General features: G+C 40.9%; 1 protein-coding gene across 5 annotated transcripts in view; it reads right to left on the bottom strand.

The window, feature by feature from the left end:
- Positions 1 to 21,725, bottom strand: part of mid2 (midline 2) — a 154,037-nt gene that overhangs the window by 57,521 nt on the left and 74,791 nt on the right. The gene's annotated exons all lie outside the window — the stretch shown is intronic.

The following is a 21,725-nucleotide window of genomic DNA, read 5'->3' on the forward strand; positions in this document are numbered from 1 at the left end:
ACCTTCTGTCTCTTTGTTAGACAATTTCATATCAGATTACAGGCTGATGATACTGTGATATTTGAATGTAAATAGATGGGAATGTAATGCTGTGGATTAGGGGTGCCTGGGTTGAGATAAAGCGGGGTTAGTAGAAAACAGTGATATGGCTGAATGGGCTTAAAGGATCTTTCTGTTCATTTCAATCGGCCTACACCGGATTGTTGGCGGTGCAGTGCAACAACGTTTCATGGATTAATTCACAGGGACAAAAACAACACATATAACAGCAGCTCTGCTTTTGCTCAATAAGATCAGTATTTTTGTTTCAGAGAGAGGGAGAGAGCAGCTGGGTTTTGACCTATAACAGAAATACACTAATTGCGTTTCGTGTTAATTAAGTAGAACTTAGAAATGTGCACAGAGATTCAGCAGACAAATAAAGCAAATGTCTGAAAAATTAAAAGAAGAAAGAAGTTCCGCAAGACAAATGAAGCAATTTATTTTACTTTAAGCAACACCTTTACTGCAAATGTCACTTTCGTTAGCATTAATGTGTTGCACCATAATCATCAGTATTGAGCTTACAGCATTATTAAAAGTTTTGGAATTCGAGAACTTTCTTTTTAATTTCTTACAAATCCACATTTAAGCAATCCAACAAGACGCAACAGATGTTTCCCTGCAGCAGGGAAACCACTTAATTAGCTGTCAATCAGCTGATACCATCAAAAGATATGCACATTTATGCAATACCGAACGCCATGGCAACTGACAAACAAATCAAACGGCATGTGCCAAACTTTCCAGCGTTGCTCTGCAGTTACTCCAAGATTGTTGACTTTATGCCACAGTACTTCCTATCTGACACACCAAGCGGATGAAGAAGTCGTTACCAGAGTGTATAAGGGGCTCACAAAGAGGATTCTAACTCACTGGAATCCTTAAGGAAAATTTGCTTCTGCCAGAAATGCATGGTGGTGACTTCCTTTGTATGACGTCTTTACATGCTTTCAGGACAAGTGCAAGTTTTTCAGCCATATAGTTATTACAAAAAGGAAGAATGCAGATAAATTTATCTAACACTGAATTTAGAATTAAAGGCTATTAACTCTTACAGAATGTCATCGGGGTGACATAGCTCAGTGGGTATAGTGGCTGTCTCGCAACCGGAGGGTTGCGGTTGCGGTTCGATCCCCCGGCCCGTCGAGCTCATGTCGAGGTGTCCCTGAGCAAGACACCTAACCCCTAATTGCTCCTGGTGGGTTGTGGTTAGCGCCTTGCATGGCAGCTTCTGCCACCAGTGTGTGAATGGGTGAATGTGACGTATCATGTAAAGCGCTTTGGATAAAAGCGCTATATAAATACAACCATTTACCATGTAAAATGCTTTTTCTCAGGTATTTATAATAGTGGTGTCACATTGCCTAGCCGCACTAGACAACCCACGGCAACAAATTTAATTATCTGCCAGGGTGGGTCTAGTTACCCTCCATAAGGCTCGAGGCTGGATTCTCCTAAAACTGGCCAGACGAATCACCATGAAGTGTAGAGTCAGAAGGCGGGCGTAACTAAGTGACGACAGAGGCGTGACGATTCTGACAGAAACAACCAGCGCACAATAAACAGTTATCTTTCGACTCGGCTTTGGCCACAGCCCTTAAAGATTTGAAGCTAAAATTCAACTTGAAAGATAAACAAAGGACGGCACTGAAGTGTTTCATTGAGAAGAAAGACGTATTTGGACTTATGCCGATGGGATATGGCAAATCCTTAATATACCAGTTGACTCCGCTGGTTGGGAAGCTAATGGGACTTAGCCACAATCCGCCGGTGCTCTAGGAACTATGTCAGCCTATTCGTTGCGCTGATTGGTTGTATACCTACCCAATTGCTGCAGAGTGATTTGATAGACAACCTTTTAGCCCGCCTCCTTCCCTGTCGAGCTTCCCTAGACCCTTGTGCCTTCAGAACATGGGTCCAGCACGGCTATTCTAGGTGTCACATAGATTTTGTCCAGATATAAAAAAAAAATACATTTAGCATAATATATTTGGGCTCTTTTGTGTCATATTTCACTTTGATTACTCCTGTCAGGTACTGTGTATTTCCACAGAGCTAAATGGAACTAACAGCAAGAGACAACACTGATGGATTGGACCTATACCTATTACAGTTTAGATGCTCAAGCCCAAATTGAAGTCTGACTGAAGCTGTTTCAACTCTTTGAGCTCAGTATGTGTGCAGTCTCGTCTGTTCACTCTTCTCATTCATTTCTGAACTGCTCCCATGCCACACACACACATACTCCCCTATGGTATATTAAAAATCAGCAGGTATGAGTGGATCTCTAAAATTGTTTCATCAGCTGAATCGTATGCTGTGCAGCTCACAGCAAATCCCTGTCATCCACATCCAGCCTTATCCACAGCAGATGATATCATTAGGTTGGTGGCGCTACAAACAGTGAGCCCGATAAGGAATATTCCTGTCCTCAAGACTTGAGCTGTAGCCAAACACTGTGACTCCTCGCTAAAGACCTTATCGTCATCAGCTTGGCTGCTTTGTGGAGATAGCAGAGTTTTGATAGAGTGGCAAAAGTGTACTGAATAAAACAACAACATTTATGGTAATTTATAGTCTGTGTCCAACACTGTCAGTAGTAAGAAATGGATCATGATCATGATAGTTATGAAAAATAGCTCTGCCTATCTGTGACAGACATCTGAGGTGCATGTCTGGGTCTGTTGTGTTGCCCTGAATATGCACTGACCACAGATACCTGACCAGACAACGACAATGCTGAATTGAATCAAGATATATTCAGTGAAGGTAATATGTGGCTGCTTAGAGCAGACAATACTCGTACATCTGTATCCATATTCAAACGGCTGATAATGTCTGGGCTAGTAACACATCAATGTTGGTCTTGCTGTGCCATGTTATAAGAAAAACACAGGAAAGGAAAAACACGTAGACAAAAAGCTTCCAGCAGAAGCCTGTGACTCAATTGGTTCTTTTCACTGTGGTGAGCTCGGCTTAATAAGTCACAGTGCTACCTCTATTGAATGCACAGATATTAAATTGATATTGATCTACTCTCCTGACTCTATGGCAAACATTCCCAAAATGTTTCAGAATTCTTTCTCATAAGAAAGGCCAAAAGTGTTTACTCCGATGTGTTTCACATCTTAAACTATAGGTCTTGACTGACAGTAGAATAACCTAGTCAACAGGGAAGCTCCCCTTTAACCAGATAATCCAGGTTCAGTCTCTCAGGCCAATGAGCATGAGCTCCAATGAACTGTATTTCAGCAATGCAGTGAAAATACCTGCTGCCTCCAAAGATACTGTGTTGCAGCTGACCTTTACCTCTGACCTCGGTATGACCCTGGAATAGCAAAACTGAGATTCTTTCTTTCTTGCTGGCTTTCTTTCTTTTGTGCTTGGAACCATTTGCACAGAGAAAAACAATTTGGTTCCTGAGGCATTATCTACAAAAAGCTGGCTTGTTATTCTTGCAGGCTTTTGTCAGGCTAACTGGTTCTACAATATACAACAGAATCTTGCTATTCTTTTGACAATCTCAAAGAAGCCATATGTCTCTGACATTTCTTAAGCGTTACTTATCATTACATTTTAGCCTGTTTATAGAACATCTGACTAGGGATTACATAAAAACAAACCTTTTGTCAAACGTTTGCACATTAATGAACCAATCTTCATTTTCTTTCCTTATTTTTTTTGTAGAAATACAGTATTGGGCTTGGAAGAAAAAATGCTCCATGTGACATTAAGGACCCAGACCAGCTTGCTAGGCAGGAATTCCATGGCTTGTTACTCAGCACCTGTCATCTACATTCACCTGCCACAACTTCGGCTCCAAGTAGCAGCCGGCAGCATGACGGGCTTCACTTTCCTATTTACCCTCGTGATTGATTTTCATTGCAAATGGATTTTATAGCCACATATAAATATGGCCAAAACGCTTGCTTACCTCCTGCTCGAAAAACCAGACAAGGTAGAGAAAGAGACAATGAGACTGAGAAAGAGAGAAAGAGCCCAACAGCGAGGGAGACATACTGGCAGACAAGCAGCATGCAGGCACATTTCATTGGCTGTAATACAATTATCTAGCTGCTGGCTCATTGGTATATTCATATGACACGGTTATTCGTTTTGTCTTATTTTCTAAAATGCAATAACAGAGAGAGAGCGGTGTGTTGGGTCTGAGTCATTCTGACTGATGGAAACCCAGAGGCTGTTGCTTTGCTGTGTGTATTTAAAACTCTCTGAGTCACTGCTACAATGAAAAATACCAGCAAAGTACTGCTGAGTTTCCACCAGTTATGTCCCAACAAGAGTGGATGTAACAGACCGACTTCCATAGTTTAATTTAGTCCAGGAATGTTTTTCAAACATTTGCTAAGTGTTTCTTAAGTACATGCTGAACTCTGCAAACAGGGACATAACTAGTATCAATGATGGACAGAACAGAGGATGCTCATTAGCAGACAGTAAATATTAGCAAACAGAAAACTGTGTGCAATTAAGTGACTGGAAGGGGGGAAAAAAAATGTTTTCCGACATTAACCTAGATTAATGTGAGCTGTCAAGAAGAAAAATCCAAAGTGCACAGCCAGGTACGCAGCACCACAGGGAGCCACGCAGACGTGCTGTGTGCACCCTCATAAATATTAGCAGCATCACGAGAAGCAGCTGAAACAAGTGGCTGCTTCAGAAGAAGTGTGCCAAGAAAAATACAGACACCCTGATTGCTTAGCTGGGTAACCTGTGAAGATTTTTGTACGTTTTGCAAATGATGTGGATGCGTGCACAAGCATAAAACTACCTCATGTTGTTTTTCCCCTCAATGGAGCCGCTGATTTCAGAGGCAATTTTATACCAGTTGTGCAATTCTACACTTGCTGAATGAATCTCATAGCGACATCTTTTTGCTTTAATAAATACAATCAGGATGTGCTTCTGATTAAGTTCTATAATCCTATTTCATCTCGAGCACTGTGCAAAAAGAAAAAAAAAAGGAAAAAGTTACGCCAGAAGTGAGATAACCACAGCCATCAGCGCTGCCTGGTTAGCTGATCCAAAAGAATGCTGCACTGAAACCAAGGTGTTGTTCTCACTAAATCTCCCCTTAAGCCTTTAAGCACCAAAGCACCCACCCAAGGTGAGGAGGAGAGAAAGAGTTGCGGGAACGTCAAAGAAGCCACATTTACATGCGGGTGACAAATATCGGCTGGGAACTTATCTAGTTAAAAAGCTGATTAGATTCTGTGGCAAAAAAACAAACTCTGTGACCTAATAGAGGCATAATGTTGATTTTTTTTTGCTCAGATTTGACTTCAAGATAATAAGTTTTTCTATGACAAACAAGCTAATTGTCACACTCTCTCAGCCCACAGTTTGACACTGGAGTGAAATAAGAAACTAAATATACAAAAGCTGTAAATAAACAAGGGCTCCAAACATTTTTCACACGACGTGAGCATTTTTTGTCACATTAGGTTAACATCTAACTTGGCCCTCTCTGTCTCGTCACCTCTACATTATGCTTGCTGTCTCTGTTTCGATTTTTATCTCAAAGGAAAACAAAGTTATTGAAAGCCATTGGGAAAGACTGACACGGAACAAATGTCTTTTTATTCCCTTTAGATACTGAGATTGAGTGCTGTGTACAGTTGGCCTGTGAAAACACCATGAATAACTGACATGACAGTTGTGAAGTTTTCATTGTAGCCCCGCAGCTTTGAGAGTCCTTGGCGGTATCACTCATGGCAAAGTGACACACCAGATAATCTCACTTCCGACACACGGAGCACGGCACGTTAACACTAGGGGAAAATTCGTGTGCACTTCTCAAATGCTGCATGTGCAAGGTTTTCTGGTTGAGCTGGTACATGCAACTCAAACCCATTTCCCCCCTGTGAGACGAGGCCGGCTGGAAGAGGCAACAGATTCAGGCTGGAGGCAGATGTGGTTTTCTAGGAATGACCTCACTGCCATCACCATCATCACTGCATCACTCATCACTTTACCCTTGAAACCTGTCTTTCAGTAAATACGACTGCATGCGTCAACATACTGTCAGAATGTCAGCTTCCTTTCCCAGTAGGCACACTGCGCTTTTATTAGAGCAAACTTTTCTTTGTGTCACTTAGTTTTAATCCATAATCTTCCAACACACTTGATGCTGATAATTGAAATCAGCATCACCAAAAACCTGCCTAAAGTGTAGCAGAAGACAGATCTCAGACAGGCACAAAGAGTGATATTTAGAAGCTTAAATATGAGACCTTTTGCATTCTTGCCAAGAGTTAGATAGGGAAATCGATACCACTTTCACATCTACACTGTAAATATATCGCTGAAGCCAGAGGCCGATTATCTCAACCAAGAATAAGAATCTTCATAAAGAAATACATAAAATTTCAGTTACCAAGTTTTAAATTTGCTCGTGCACAGAGTTGGTCAATATAAGTCTATCGAGCTTTACTTCACTTGATATAATTGCTGCTTATCTTTTACTGACATGTTTTCAATATGTCAGTAAAAAAGGAAAAAAAGACAGGGGAAAAGGCATTATATTCTGAAATTAACCACCTTTCCTTGAATTTAATCTTATTGGCCTATTTATCAAGACAAAATACAATAACTTCAATGCTAATACAACAATGAAAAGACAGACAGATATAACATGTACAAGTATGTACAAGAAAGCAAGTAAACCTTGAGGTGCACTGAGGGCAATCAAAGGGGTTGCACAGTAGGGAGGATAAGGTTCAGAATGGCTGGCCTGGAACAAATATCACAGGAAGACCTGGCACTAGTGTTCCTCTGCATCCTGATATAAAGTCCACCCAAGCCCTTGAAGCAAGTCACTGTGAGTATGTTGCTAATGTGAAGGTGGTTATTTAAGTCCATCTTGCAAGGGAAAACCCCACCACCTGCTGGGCCATAGCCTCCACCAGTGGAGGGCTGTGCAGGTCTCCTTCGGTATGGTAGTCTGTGACCACCAGGGCCTTTCGCCACCCCAGTCTGAACCTGCAGACCACCACGCCTAAGGAGACCTGCAGAGCAGCCATAAGGCAAAGGTGAAGGGACTGCGTTGTCAAGATATGATGAGCATCCTCGGGGCTTGTTCATGAAAGTGAACATTTTGTTATACTTTTCATGCCAGTTTGCATCCAACATCATATTGATGAAGTGTATATCGCTGCTACAATAGTCGTCCGTTTTTGGTCTACTGGTATGTGAATTTTGCTATCAGAGTCAGGCTAGCTGTTTACGGTGTTTGTGAGAAACCAGGATAAGTGGCTGAGACCTACATACAGCTATGGCCATAAGTTTGGACACAGCATGACTTACTATGTCTGTTTTGATGTCTATTACAGAACATAACTAGTATTTTTTGACAGCACCAGTTTAATTAGTCAATAAATTAACAAGGGATATAATATTATCAATAAATTCCAACAATTGGAACAACTTTGTTCCCAAAACATAATATTAGAAGAAAATAACAAAAAAAATGCAGTACTTTCACAACCGAATTTGGTAAGAATAACAAAATGACACCAAACTCTTTTGATGTTTTTTTTTTAATATGAAACTTAATATAGTTCTCAGGAGTTGTGTACTGTATTGTAAGTGACAATTTTGTGGTATTTTCTAAGATTCACAAGCGTCATGGTACTTGTGTCCAAACTTATGGCCATGGCTGTATTTACTTGGCTTATGGGAAAATGGTGTACATCTTCATTCATTTAACTCTTGAAAAAAGCCCATATCTAAACTCCAGTTAAACAATTCTATCCAATTTTAAACACAATTTTTCTAAGCATCACCTTGCATCATCTTCTCCTAACTGAACTGTGTCACCTGTCTTTGCAGTCACAGATCCTTCTGATCTTTGCTTTTCTTTCTCACTATTGATTGCTTGGCCTCATTGGTATTCTAGATGGAAGTGTCAAGTGAATACCTGAAATCTAGAGCATATACAATTATTTCTCTCAGTACCTTGCATCCACTAAAATGGTAGAGAAAACAAACAAACAAAAAATACACGGGCTGTGTTGACAGCTGAATCCTAACCTGTGGGTTTGCTGGAGGCTTGTTGGGTAGACGCAGGGCTTGTCATTTAAATTTTGAGCAGCGATGTGTGAATCCTAGTAAATGTTGACACTGTAGAATCCCTATAGCTTATCATTCGACTTCCTGCCGCCACTCCACGCTTTTTCTTCTGTCCCACTTCTGATCTCTTATTCCTGTTCTTCTACAATGTCAGCTGTCGCCCCGTCTCTAACCCTGACCTTCATCTCCATGTCCTTCACTTCTTCATGCTGCCTTTTGTAACTGTAAAAACTAAATAGCAGTGACAACAAGAGCCCTATCTCCAAGACTTAGTGATATCTCTGCTTCTCAGTTTAAATTTAACAGGTTTTATTGTGGTAGTTGCCTAAAGACACAGAGCAGACATGACAGAACAGCCACTGCAAACAGCAGACCCATTCGAAATGACATATTTTATCTGATCTTAAATAATTGAAGGCCTACAAATTAATCTACTATCTCTTTGGACTCGGTCTGTCATCTCTGAGCCTGGTGCTGCTGTGCACGTCATATTTTTAAACCTTCGAGCGCCACAACAGGAACAATAATCTGGTGTGATTGACATTTACTGAGCTAAAAGCTTTACATTTGTAAGCTTCTAGAAAACCTTCAAAGGAGTTCATCTGAGCCCATGGACAACAGAAATGAGGATTGGTTCTGTGAGAGTGTGATAAGGTTATGAGCAACTCAGTTGATTTCTTTTTAGGTGAGAGGGTTCAGAGGCAGTAAATGGTGAATTTCTGCAAGCAGACAACACTGGTGCCAGCAGCAAGAGGGTAAAATGCACAGATCCACACAGGTCAAGGTGTGTGCTGGAATTTAACTTGAGGTGCTGCTGCCTACTGATGAGCATCTTAATGCAAAATAATGTCTCATTTTCTGAGTCATCATTTGTGGGAAAAATGAGGCACAGAAGGCTCAGGCATAAAGCATCTGTGACTTGAAGATCCATTTACTGCTGTCTAAAATTTAAATTCCAACCTCCTCTAACACTTTTGCTTATCTCAACAGATCCCAGGGAGGCTTTAACTCAATCTGCCACAAATATACTTCTTCATTTCATTGCCTTTCAGATTGAAAATGTAGCTTTTGCACAAACCTCATTTTTTTGTGCAGTAGTTAATAGTGTGATTTTACAGCCATGTAACTTATTGAATGGGTTTCCCGAGCTTTGGACTTCAGGGAATGAATGTTCAAAATTCACTAGCGCTACATAACGAGCAAATTGGGGGGGGGGAGCAGAAATGGAGTTATAAAGAGAAACAGCAGCTTTATGTTTGCTGCTGTTTCAGCGGTATTGAATGTGATCGTAGATAATGCCATCCAGAGACCCGTTTCAGATGGTGAGATTTCCACCCTGTGCGTTTTATCTTGGCCACCATACTGTGACCCCCTACTGGGCCCTGCAGGCATTCAGATGTAGAACAGAAAAAAGACCCCGACTCTCATCTGGCCAGGCTGCAGTCAGCAACATGTACGCAACAAATCAGACAAATGGACACACACCTGCACGCAAAATGCGCAATGACAAGAAAACACACTCCCCTCCTGTTTTGCAGACACAGTGGCAGTGGTCAGTGACAAGACAGATTGTCTCTATTAGTATCAAAGCAGCTCTGTCCACCATGACAGATGAGCTGGCTTCCTTCAAGGTGGGTGAAGTGATTTACTCCATCTCCACTGTACTTTGGCTTATCTAATTGGTCTGGCCCTGCCCTGGAAGCAGGCCAGTAAATCATGTCACTATCATGTATTTATAGATGAGGTCATGTAACTCTGGTGCTGATGGCAGCTACATAACATCTATATATGACACTTGTTACCATGCCAGCTGCTGGCTAGATGCCCAAAAAATTCGATGGATACTGCAGCAAAAGCAACGTGAGGAGGAAAGGGGGAGGGCGAGCAAATCTAAGAGGCAGAGGCGATGCTAACAAGAAGAAAAACTGTGATTATCACTGTTCACATAAAGATTCTGACATCCTACGACATATCGCTTTGACTCTCACTGTGACAAGTTACAATACTGCGGACTCACATGCTGGAAATCCAAGCTCCAGCAGACTTAAAGAAATAAAAAAATCTGAAGGGCTGAGAGCCCGAGTGCAAAATCACATAACCCTAGCTGTGGCTCAGCTTCACTGCTATGCATTGCTGATTTGGCCAGACACCAGAGTTATAGAGCTGCGAACCACTCTGGACAGTGTCTGCAATGGGCTCGCGACGAATACGAGAGACACATTCCCTGCGTTCCTGCATTTCTGTGCGGTTGGCTTTCTGCCGTTAATATCTGGAACAGACATTCCTTTCTGTATGACTCCCCGGGGAGCTGCACTTCCTTTCCGTAACCTTAGCTAACCAGAAACTTTCAGGGATCGTCTTGCAGATCAGTGACGCCAAAACTGGGTGGATGGAGGTTACTGTATGGAAAGCAAATTAGAAGTCAATGACTGTTGTACTAAAACACATCTACATTCGACAGTAATTACATTATTGTTGAAATTCTGAAATCATGCCTGAGCAACATTTAGCTGTCACCTACAGAACTGAGGAAATAAAGCCACACAACAGATGTTTTGTTCCCCTGACATCCTCTCTGTGAGGTTGAGCCATAGGACAATGAAGGTCTCAGTAATGAAAAAAAGTAATTGCATCGAGTTAATGGCTTTTATGAGCACTGACAACTTTAATATTCCAAAGGGAAATCTCGAAATAATACATACAGAGCTGCCTGGAAAACACCCAGCACTATAAAATACAAACAAAGCTGCATGGATATAATGTGTATATGCATATCAAAGGGCTTTACAACATTTTTCTTCTTCTTTTTTATCAAACATGTCAATTAGGAATATATATATGCCACTTACAATAAGAGAAAAATGACATTTTTGAGCAAGAGTCTCAACTGTGTCTCTGGTATAAAGTGTGCATGAAAAAGCAATCTTTATATCATAGAATCTACATGAATATATGGATGCAGCCTCCATGTTTGTACCGTATGCATGACCTCAGACACACTTGTGGCTGCGTCTCAGTGGAGCTCTTGCAGACAGGGTGCTAGCTGCTGCTGTCACCACCATAGTGGCCAGAGAGGAGAGGTGATGTGTCCCTTTTTAGAATCCATAAAAGAAGCCCTGCATGCTATTAAGCATGCATCAGCGCTCGCTATTCTCATCGGCTTTAAGAGCAGGAAATCGGAGCACAGTGCTGTTAACCTGTGTTCTCAATCTCCTTGTCACGTGAAACGAACAAGCTCAGAGATAACTCAAGATTGGAGTCAGTTCATGGTCCTATTGTGCTTATTGTGCAGAATCCAGTCCTACACTGTATGAGCCTGAATAAGTTGTACATCTTTCACGAACCCTCCAACTCTGACTGACTGCTGGAAGTCTGGTTCCCCTCACAGGAGACCACGGTTCAGCACTGAGCTAGTGTTCATGATGTGGAGAAATAAATCCATACTGAACACAGAGAGGCACAGGCATTTTTTTTTTCCAGTTTCATTTCCAAAAACAACAGCTTTATTTTTTAGAGAGACTGTTTTTTATTTATTTTCTGCTGTAGCTCTGATTTGAATATTTCTGGAGAGTAATAATTACGGTAAAAACATAACCGACCTGTACTGTGAAGAAAATAAACAAATTTCAAGTTCAATAGTACAATGTTGTATCATTTACAGATTTCATACAGCACTTCTTTGGTTCCCATTTATTACATATGTCCTTGTGTTAGATATTGGTGCTCATGATAAAGTATCTGTACACACTTGAAATTCATGTGTATGTTTTAGGAAGGAAAAGATTCATAGGAATGGAATTCAAAAATGAACATTTTGTGTCCGAGCTGCAGGATGATGTTTTTATTCATTTTTTTTTATACGTTGGTGTGGCTGCAGGCACTGAGGGCTTCTGCTTACACATGAGCAATAGTCTTGTCAAGGCTGGAGCACTCATTCACTTCAACTGTTGAATCACAGAAGAAAACAAATTCCATCCAACAGCTCATCTTGTGACTTAATCTAAATGTCTTTTTTTCAACAACACAAACCTTGAATTTGGTCTGGATAAGTGTCTCCTGTGAGGCAACTGTAGCACGGCTAGGCTGAATGAAGTCAGAGCTCAAAGTCCATCTTATATTGATAGAATTAGGCCTAAATTGCTAGTTTATTTTGTAAAAGAGTAAACAAGGGTGGCTTGGAGTCATTCGTCTAACAATCGTGATAAATACAGAGAAATACTGCTTCCCTTGTGGGAGCAAAAGTGGAGCAGGAGGAACCAGTGTAAATGCATACACTGCATTATTTCATCTCGAGGAATATTAAAAGCTTAAATGATTACATTTGGTTCCATGCAAAACTTTGAATAAACCCCATTTAGGAGTGTGATGTTTTATAACAGGGCTGCACAGTGGACTAGTGGTTAGCACTTTTGCTTTGCAGCAAGAAGATCCCCGGTTCAAATCCCGGCCTGGGCCTGGGATCTTTCTGCATGGAGTTAGCATGTTCTCCCTGTGCATGCGTGGGTTTTCTCTGGGCACTCCAGCTTCCTCCCACAGTCCAAAAATATGCTGAGGTTAATTGACTATTCTAAATTGCCCGTAGGTGTGAATGTGAGTGTGATTGTTTGTCTGTATATGTAGCCCTGCGACAGACTGGCGACCTGTCCAGGGTGTCCCCTGCCTTCGTCCCAGTCAGCTGAGATAGGCTACAGCTCCCCCGTGACCCTAGTGAGGATAAAGCGGTGTATAGAGAATGGATGGATGGATGGATGTTTTATAACATGCACCTGATGAGAATATCATCATTAAAGAGGCAGGGCAAGGCAAAATTAAAGATATGTATACTCAAAATGCAAACACATTTTAAACATTTCAGCTTCAACTTTATTATTTTTTTCCTTAAAGGGTGATTTGTTATGCAGCAGTTACACAAGTGTTCACAATACACAAACAATAAAAACACAATAAAACGTCACATAATGCATAAAATAGACAGAGACACCAGCAGCAAGAATTCTTGTTCCATGCTTAGGTTTCCCATGTGTCTTTATCCGTGTGTTCATTTGACATTCCTGCAGCCAATGCTACAAATCAGTAGCTCAACAGCTGTATATCCCTGTGCTCAACTTTTCAAACTAGAAAATCTTTGATGAGCACCTCCTGCATTATTTCTCTCTTTTCAAATTTTCAATAATTCACTGGGCGAGAGTCAAATCTTGAAATAATGGCTGGCTAGAGGGAGAAGATTTGGGGCTTTTTCAAAAGAGCTCATCACAATACCTGCCAATATTTCCTTTTTTTTTTAATCAGTGCTTTACTGCTTTTTTTACTTGCTCTTCTCTCCTACGTTTCGTGATTTTGTACCAAGCCAACTGATTCTTGACAGACTGGCCTTCACAGAGAAACTATTTTTCTCTGTCACAGTAATGGGATTGCTTTAGTCGGCAGCAATGTGTAGCCTTGTGGTGGAGGGATAAGAAACGCTGCTTCAGTGACTTGAAAGTGAGAAAAAAATAGAAAACAAAATGCATGAGATGCTGTTAAACCAAGTGTGATTGTAAAGCAGATAGGCAAGACTGGTATCTCACTAAGTTAAGCAGCCTTGAGTATTATGGCCTTCATCCAGTTTTGGTCATTTGCTGCTCTAAACACCCAGTGTTGTTGAACTCTTCAGCTCTGCGATGAAAGAGAAATGATGTGTTTTACATTTCAAGCAGTTGCAGCAGTGAAGCTGCTAAAAAGGAAACCAGCGCTATCGGAGCCAAAAGTGAAGTAGACAGAGCCGCTGTCTTCCAAAAAAGAAAAAGCACTCCATATGAGAATGCGGGACTAAAAATGACTATCAACAAGATGCTGTATGGATGAGTTAAAAATGAGGAGGAATAACGCAAATGAGACTCAGTTTGCTTCCAGTAATCAGCTGTACTCTACATTGTTTGGTTAGCAGCTACATTAAAACGCTATATAAAAAAACTATGAAATGCAAAAAAATCTCAGTTTATTACCTACCTTAATTTAATGCCACAGTGTGGAGTTTGCATCAATAGATGAATAAGGTAACGAAGTAAAAAGAGTTTCAATCAATCAGGCTCAGACACTGAATGAAGCAGCTTTCTTTTGCTAATGTAAGTTCAATACTAAATCTCCCATTACCTTAGTTTTGGTCTACACTAATGCCCAAGGGATATATTTGCTCTTTAGCTGCGTAATGCTCCAGTATGTACACCAGCTAGATGCTAACCCTGCATGTCTGCAGTTTTTGTGCCGTCTCGTGGATTTATCAGGGCCTTTTTTTTCTGCTGAAAACAGCTACCACAACAATGAGCAGTAAAATGCAGGGCAAGCTGAGGGCAACTGCAAAGTCATGTGATAAAGAGGCTGCATGCTGGTTTCCCAGTATGAGTGACCCCTTTGTCACTACACATAGTAATTCCCTCTATTGCTAGCATTAAATCATTAATTAAAGTAGTTCTATGAAATTAAATAATTGAATATCTAATACTACAAGAAGAAAAAGAAAGCACAAAATAAAACCTAAAGTAATTATCTGAGTACTTATAGGCAAAGCATCCAGTGAAATTGCATGAAATTCCCTCTCCAACATTCAGATAATAGAGCTGATTCAATGCTGTAAATTATTATTAACCTAGAATGATTGTTCCCTGGGTGCACCTCAGAGAATACTAACCACTGGGCTATTTTAAGTTTTAGGGATGAATTAGAGGTCCCCGTTGTCCTCGGGTCAGTGAAGACGTGCTGTTCATCTCACACTGGTGTCATTAGTTCAAACTAAGTATCTTCCCAGTGGCGACACACTGTTCCTGCCTGGCAGCCTCACAACAACACGCAGAATTCATCACGCAGACAGCACACACAAAAGGGAAGTGTCTGCACAGGCACTAAAACCTACGACAAAAGAGAAGACAGACAGTGACTCAATGTGCCTTTGTGTGAGTGCATGTACATACACAAATACCTCACTTGGGTGGATGTGTGTTTGGGGTAAACAAATTCAGAAGATGGATGCTGACATTCCAGATTCTGTATAAATATTCCTGTTATGCTACTTTGTCTCGTCCATTGTCCCTGAGCCAAAAAAAAAAGAAGCTTCAGGACGACGCAGGCACATGTCATTGAACAATTTAACTGAGAGCTCTTGTATTATCTTGATTAAAATCAGTCAGAGCCATCAAGCTTTCACAATTTTACAAACCACCCAGAGACACTAAAAGGTAATTTCTAAATCAGGCCTCATAATAATGTTCATAGACTCTGTGTGTCATCAGTTTCCTCAAACAGCGCCCCTCCCTTTCCCCTCATATAAATGTGATCTGTGCCAAGGATTGTTGCAGATTAATACCAGCAAATGCTTGCTCATCAGATATTGCAGGCAAATAATGTGGAAGGTTGGAATCAAAATGCTTGAAAGTCTGCGGAAAGAAAGCATCAGCATAATCAGATGACTTTCTACTGTTGATTAAAGAGTAAATCCTCTTATGTTGAGGTCTACTGCTGCCAGTGGTCTGACTAAAATACATAAATATTAATGCGTTTATGATCTGGCATGCATTAAACAATGTTATACATAAATAATGCTATATGTCAACATTCATACAGTTACTGTAGCAAAATGAGGTCATGTGTTTTAAGAAAAAAAACACAACAAAGTACAAAAGTCATTCTCACAGGGACGAATGCATTCTAAGCATGCATATATATGCTCCAGAAGTTGTGTTTATGAGCTGCTTAGTTAAAATGATTTTCCTTGAGTGTCAAAAGTGTCACAGGCTCAGCTAAGCTTTGCAATGCTGTCAGCTTCTCACGGCTTTACTCGGAAATACACTCAAGCCTTCAACTGCCCGAATTCCAGTTTTAAGCCTTGTAACAGGCAAGAAAAAAATAAGAAGAGGTGGCAAAAAAAAGATGAAAATTAAGCATGGTAAGGCCTTAAATATTTACTGCTGATATTCAGTGTTTTAGAAGTTGACTATTTTAATATCTAAACTTAAAAGAAGCAATAACCCTAGAATTTTCTCCTGGCAAGTATGAATGAATATAATCAAATGGGAGACAAAACTCTTAAGACAAAGACATTCTTTAAGGCTTGCAGACCAATTAACTGTGGAGCATATTTTCTATTAGGAAAAAAGTCGAGGTAATTTAAGAAATTACTCAAAATAAATGTCACTGAATAAATAAAGTGTCGTGAACAAGTCACAGAAAAAAACAGAACATTTCTATGTAGCTGTACTGAAGAGTGAACCTCAGTTTTATACACGATGAACAACTTGAATTGATCATTAACGCTGGCCGGTATAAGCAGAAAAAAAACTGGAGTGATCTATACTAGATCAAGTTTAGTAAATCATGAGGATCCTTCATTTATCGATGAATAAGACACTACAGCTGTCAGAACTGAGAATAACAAGGACCGAGCTGTAGCAGTGAACCCTGTCCTCATTTTATAGCAAAAAAGTGAGAAGAGTCTTCCATTTATGATGTATAAATTGAATGTATAAATTTGTACAAGGCTCTCAAATGTAAACACAAAACCCAGAGATGAGTAATGTCGGTCATTTACCTCGGTCTGAAATACATTTTATCACCGCTGACACTAAAGCTCTTAAAAGCAGCCCATATTCTCCCTGCATAAGTTGTGCATATGCATGATGCAGCCGTTGAAAGTCATTTGATAAGCTCCTTTTTTAAAACCACTAAATTTTTATGATGAGCTGGCGTGACATACTTTCACAACACATCCATGATGCATTGATGGAGCGTGCATCGCGAAGTACGGGTTCCGGCTCGCACACAAAGACACACATTGATGCATACTTCCTGATAACCACGTAGGCAGGAGCGGCGCACAGAGACACTAAAAGCTTTCTACTAGATTCTTGGTGATTCTGTCAGCATGACTAAGTGTGGTCCATCTCTCACTGTTCTTCAGATAGAGCCTTGATTTCTAATGGCATCATACACTCAGCTCCCAATCACTCCTCACATGTTCGACCTTATAGCGCCTGCTTTTGACACGCATGCACACCCACACATGTGCTTGCAGGCACACAGAAACCTGTATTTGAAGGCAATCATATACCCTCATGTACACAAACACACTGCAGGGCTGCGAGTCTCCCTCTTACCGGCAATATGCTGCTGCAGTACATGTGGCTTTGTGGGCGATTGAGGGCGGACAGGAGTGGTGTTACTTAAAACAAGACAGACTGGCCAGGGGGCAAATGAGGGAGAGGGATGTGAAAGAAAGACAGAGTTACAGACAGCAGGTGGGAAGGATAATGTTCGTCTGTATGCTAAACTGACAAAATGAGAGAAACATAGCGACAATGTGAGAGGAGAGTGATGGAAACAGTAGGGGATCTGTATATGAGGGCAAGATGATAAGAAATTTGTGAGTGTATGAAAAATAAAGAGTTAGGAGTGGAGAACTTGACACTTCAGCTTTTTCATTTCCTCTAAAAATCCTTGCTGTCAGTGCTTGGCATACAATCAGATTAGGTGAGCTATGCTTTATTTTGTGTATTTGCCCGTGTCTGTCTCTATGATAGGAGAGTCATAAAGCACTGGCATGTTTACGGGTGTGGATGTGATTAAATGCGCATCAATGTGTATCTCGTGCACATGCACAAGCTCGCCTCTGGATTTAGCAAAGCAAAAAGGGTGTAAATACAGCAGGAGTGGAGTCAGCAGCAGGAGCAGACATGATGCACAGAAAAAAAGTTAGACAGTGCCTTAAGGAGCTTAGATGGGGGAGCAGAAGATGTGTGGGGAAGGAGGGTGAATAAAGAAAACAGTGAGGATAAAGGAAAAGAAGCAGGACTGGAGGGACTGAAGGGAATGAAGAGAGTGGAGCATTAGAGGGCAAAAGGGTGGGGTTGGGGTGGAGTCACTCTGCTATGACTTGCCTCTTCATAAACAGGAATTAATCCAATAATCGTCTGGAAATGTTATGCATATGTGTGAGACCACGAGACCTGTCAAGACCTCAGAGACACGCACAAGTTACAACAAAATCCCACAGCTGCGCTGCACATTTGACGGTCCCAAAAGTTGAAGATCCAGACTCTTTAAGTTTATCTGCTGCTTATTGCAGGGTGTCACAAATGTCAGCTCTGTTGTAGGCTTTGCAACCATGTCAGCTCATTAGCACTTGATGCTAAAGTGCACAAACTTCAAACCCTCAAGAGCATGAGAGTCAGCACTGACAGAAATGCAGCAAAGAAGAAGAAGGCAACTTATCCTTGTAATGTGATCCGTTTATCATTATTTCTCCATTTCCTTCTGTCTTTGTCTTGCTTCTTCTTCATCTGCTCCTCGCCGTCTCTTTCTTCATTTCAAAGGGCAGCATCACTGAGGCATGTTATATACAGTATAATCTACAATGCTACTGCTCTTGATGAATGCTTCTAGTTGGATGTAAAAGCCTCCAGGTTGAACAGAATTTCACTCTGTGACTTGACTCTTGAAAACTGGGTTGATTTATGACTAAACTGTGAGACTGTGAAGTAACCAGGTTATCACTGTTCAGCTGGTCCAAACACATGGACACTCGTGGCTGTTAATTTGCAGCTGGTTAGCCTAGCTTAGCATGAAAATTGAGAGACAAAATTTGCCTTCCAGTATCTCTAAACTCTGCAACTCACTAATTAATGTGCCGTACCTTGTAGACCTGCAGAAAAAATGTGTTAACTGTAAAAACAACAATGTGACTACTTGATGGGTACCAGGCTGGACTGTTTCTTGTTAGGGACCAGTAATTTTTCAGGGCCACTGATGGTTGCATGACTGCTCCGGGCCAAGAATCCATATTGAAAGTAGACTAGTCTGACTCACTGATGCCTCCAGCTACATGCTTACTATACAGATGCGCAAGTAACCTCCTCATCTAATACTTGGCAAGAAAAATAACATATTCCAAAGCTATTTCAACACATAAAATGCTGATTTGAATGGGAATAGAAATTCTTGCAAATTTATAACATTTGCAATCATAAACAAAAATGAGCCTGAATGTTCCACTCTTAAACTGTGACCAGTCATGATGGATAGAGTGAACTTTTCACCTTCAGTGTTGCAGTTTTAAACCTTTTCACTTCCACTGTTTGATCACACATGCAGGACTAAATTCCTGTGCTGAGTGTACACTTCAGCTTCTTGATTCTGTGTACCCAGCTTCTGAAAAGTGGTTGGGGAAGAGGCTGCCACAAAATTGATCTAAATTACATTCTAATGAGCCTGCAACAGACACTTCCAAAGTAGCAGCTGATGAGATATTCACTGCTACAACAGAATGTATCTTAGCCAGGAGTGGTTCCAGTAAATCTGATTGTGTTGCAAACAAAAATCTAAAGACTGGTACCTCTTAAGGGCAGTCTTTTATGTATATCAAAGTAAAAATACTATTACTGAGGTCTGCCAATTATAATACACCAATTTGTATGCTTCTGAGCAAAGAACTGTGCTTAACAGCTGCCTTGGGAATTAACTTACTTCCCTGCAGTTTCAGCTGCACCACATTTTGTCTATAACAGTGCTGGAACTTGTTGGCATTTTCGCTCCTGAAATATCCACCTGTCTTGCCCAAGGGAAGCTTACCTTTCCTGTTAATGTGAGAGAAATCATTTTGTGACAGTGCAGCTCTCAGGGTACACAGCAGACAGAGGAAATAATGTGAAAGGTATTCCGGAAGTCAAAATCAAAGAGAGTGAGACAAGGGTCAAACAGGCACCTGAGTGACTTTACTTAGTGGTACTAATGGCCAGTAGGAAAGCTGACCGGGCATTGCAATGACCAATCAATGACAATATTAGTTACAGGTGATTAAGGATGGAATCAATAAAGTTATGCTAAGTTTTAGTCATGGACATGATGGGAAAAAAGCAGAAAAAGGAAAAGCAGTGGAAGACACACGCCACTTTCTGACCCACATCCCATGATTAGCTATGCACAAATAAGACTTCCTCTCCTCTGCTTGCCATAAGTGAGAAGGAGATTATAAGTTAGCCGCTACTGCCATTGGTGAGCTGAGCTGCAGCTTGGAATGGGGTTGGCCTGCTCCTAGATTTGGGGTAGATTGGGGATTTCAAAGTCAAGAAAGTTCAAAGCTTTGGCTGGGGAACGTTCAAAAGAACCACAGCCAGCCATGAAGTGGAGAGGAAAGGAGGGGGACAGCAAACTACTTACAGTAAACTCTCCCACAGCTGAAGAGAATAAGGTGGCTAACACTAGTGAAAACAAACCCCGCGCTCATGTGGTTTAAGTCAGCCAGAGGTGCTGAGAAGGACTTTTTGCTGATGTGCTGGTGCAAAACTGAAGGCGGCAGCCAAAGTTTTGGTAGCGCAAATCATCAATAATACAGAATGTGGCCTTGCATTTTCACTGTATTAAAATGGATGTCCTGAGCCATTGAGAACACAGCGTCTGTTGCTGCTCACCTCAGAGACCCAATGAGATGGATTTTTGTTGCACATGGAACATTAACAATGTCTCTTGAAACGTTGCTAACATATTCTCACACCCACAGTTTGTACTGCGGAGTGGCACAAAGACCAAATGTGAGACCATTAAAATACATCCCTGGTATTCTTTGTGAAACAAAACATCCACCTACAAAAGTACATGTACAAGTCTCATGTCTGGTGGGGTATTCATTTCTTTGTGTGTGCTACACAATGCCATTCATCCGACAACATCAAACCCTGGCAACACCCATCCATGCAAACATGTGACTAAAAGCATCAATGGAATTCTCTTATTGTACGTGACTGCAGAGATTTAAATGTATGCACAAAGAATATCATGTTAAAATAATTTCCTTTATAAAAACAAGTCAAGCTCTCTCTAGCAGACTACAAGAAAAGTACCTCAGCCTGAATCTTTAGTTAAGAACTTATATTAACATGCACACAGACACTGTGGCTTCCTCTTCTTTATGTTTTGTGTTGTTTTCTGTACTGCAACATATTTACACAGCATTACAGAAGTCAATGATAGTCCCAATGTATTAACGGTGTCACAGTATTTCTTCAGTACATTCATTTGGAATCACTGAGTGCAAATCCACCTGCTGGCTTGTCCCCACATACCACAGCAACATTCTCCTCAATGCTGTATGACTGTATACTCGTTGTTTGATGTATTGTGTCTAAGTTGTATTGTGTTCTAGCTTCTTTATGCTATTGTCTTGGCCAGGAGTTTAATCTCAATGAGATTCTGGGTCAAATAAAAGAATCAAATGGTTTTGCTTTTGAAAAGGATGCTTCCAGATGTCTAAATACACAAAAGACAAACACATATATGTACATATGCTCAACACACAATCATGATAAAAGTTTTCAGGCCAGCTGATACCGGCTGACTGCTTTAGGCCTTTAGTGGTGGAATTAGCTCCAGCTAGTGCCTTTCTCTGTTGTTTTTCACCCTGATTCAGCAGTACTGGTCTTTACGCAGAGCCTCTGAAAGCTCAGTGGCCACAGGGAATGCCAGCTCATCGACTATTATAATGACGGCCCTCCCTATTGGTCTCCATCTTTCTCTGCTCCTCTCACCAGCTCACCATGCCAATTGTCTCCCTCTCTTTCTCTCTCTTTGCGTTT

This window comes from Acanthochromis polyacanthus, chromosome 10 (genome assembly GCF_021347895.1).
Source record: "Acanthochromis polyacanthus isolate Apoly-LR-REF ecotype Palm Island chromosome 10, KAUST_Apoly_ChrSc, whole genome shotgun sequence".
Lineage (NCBI taxonomy): Eukaryota > Metazoa > Chordata > Actinopteri > Pomacentridae > Acanthochromis > Acanthochromis polyacanthus.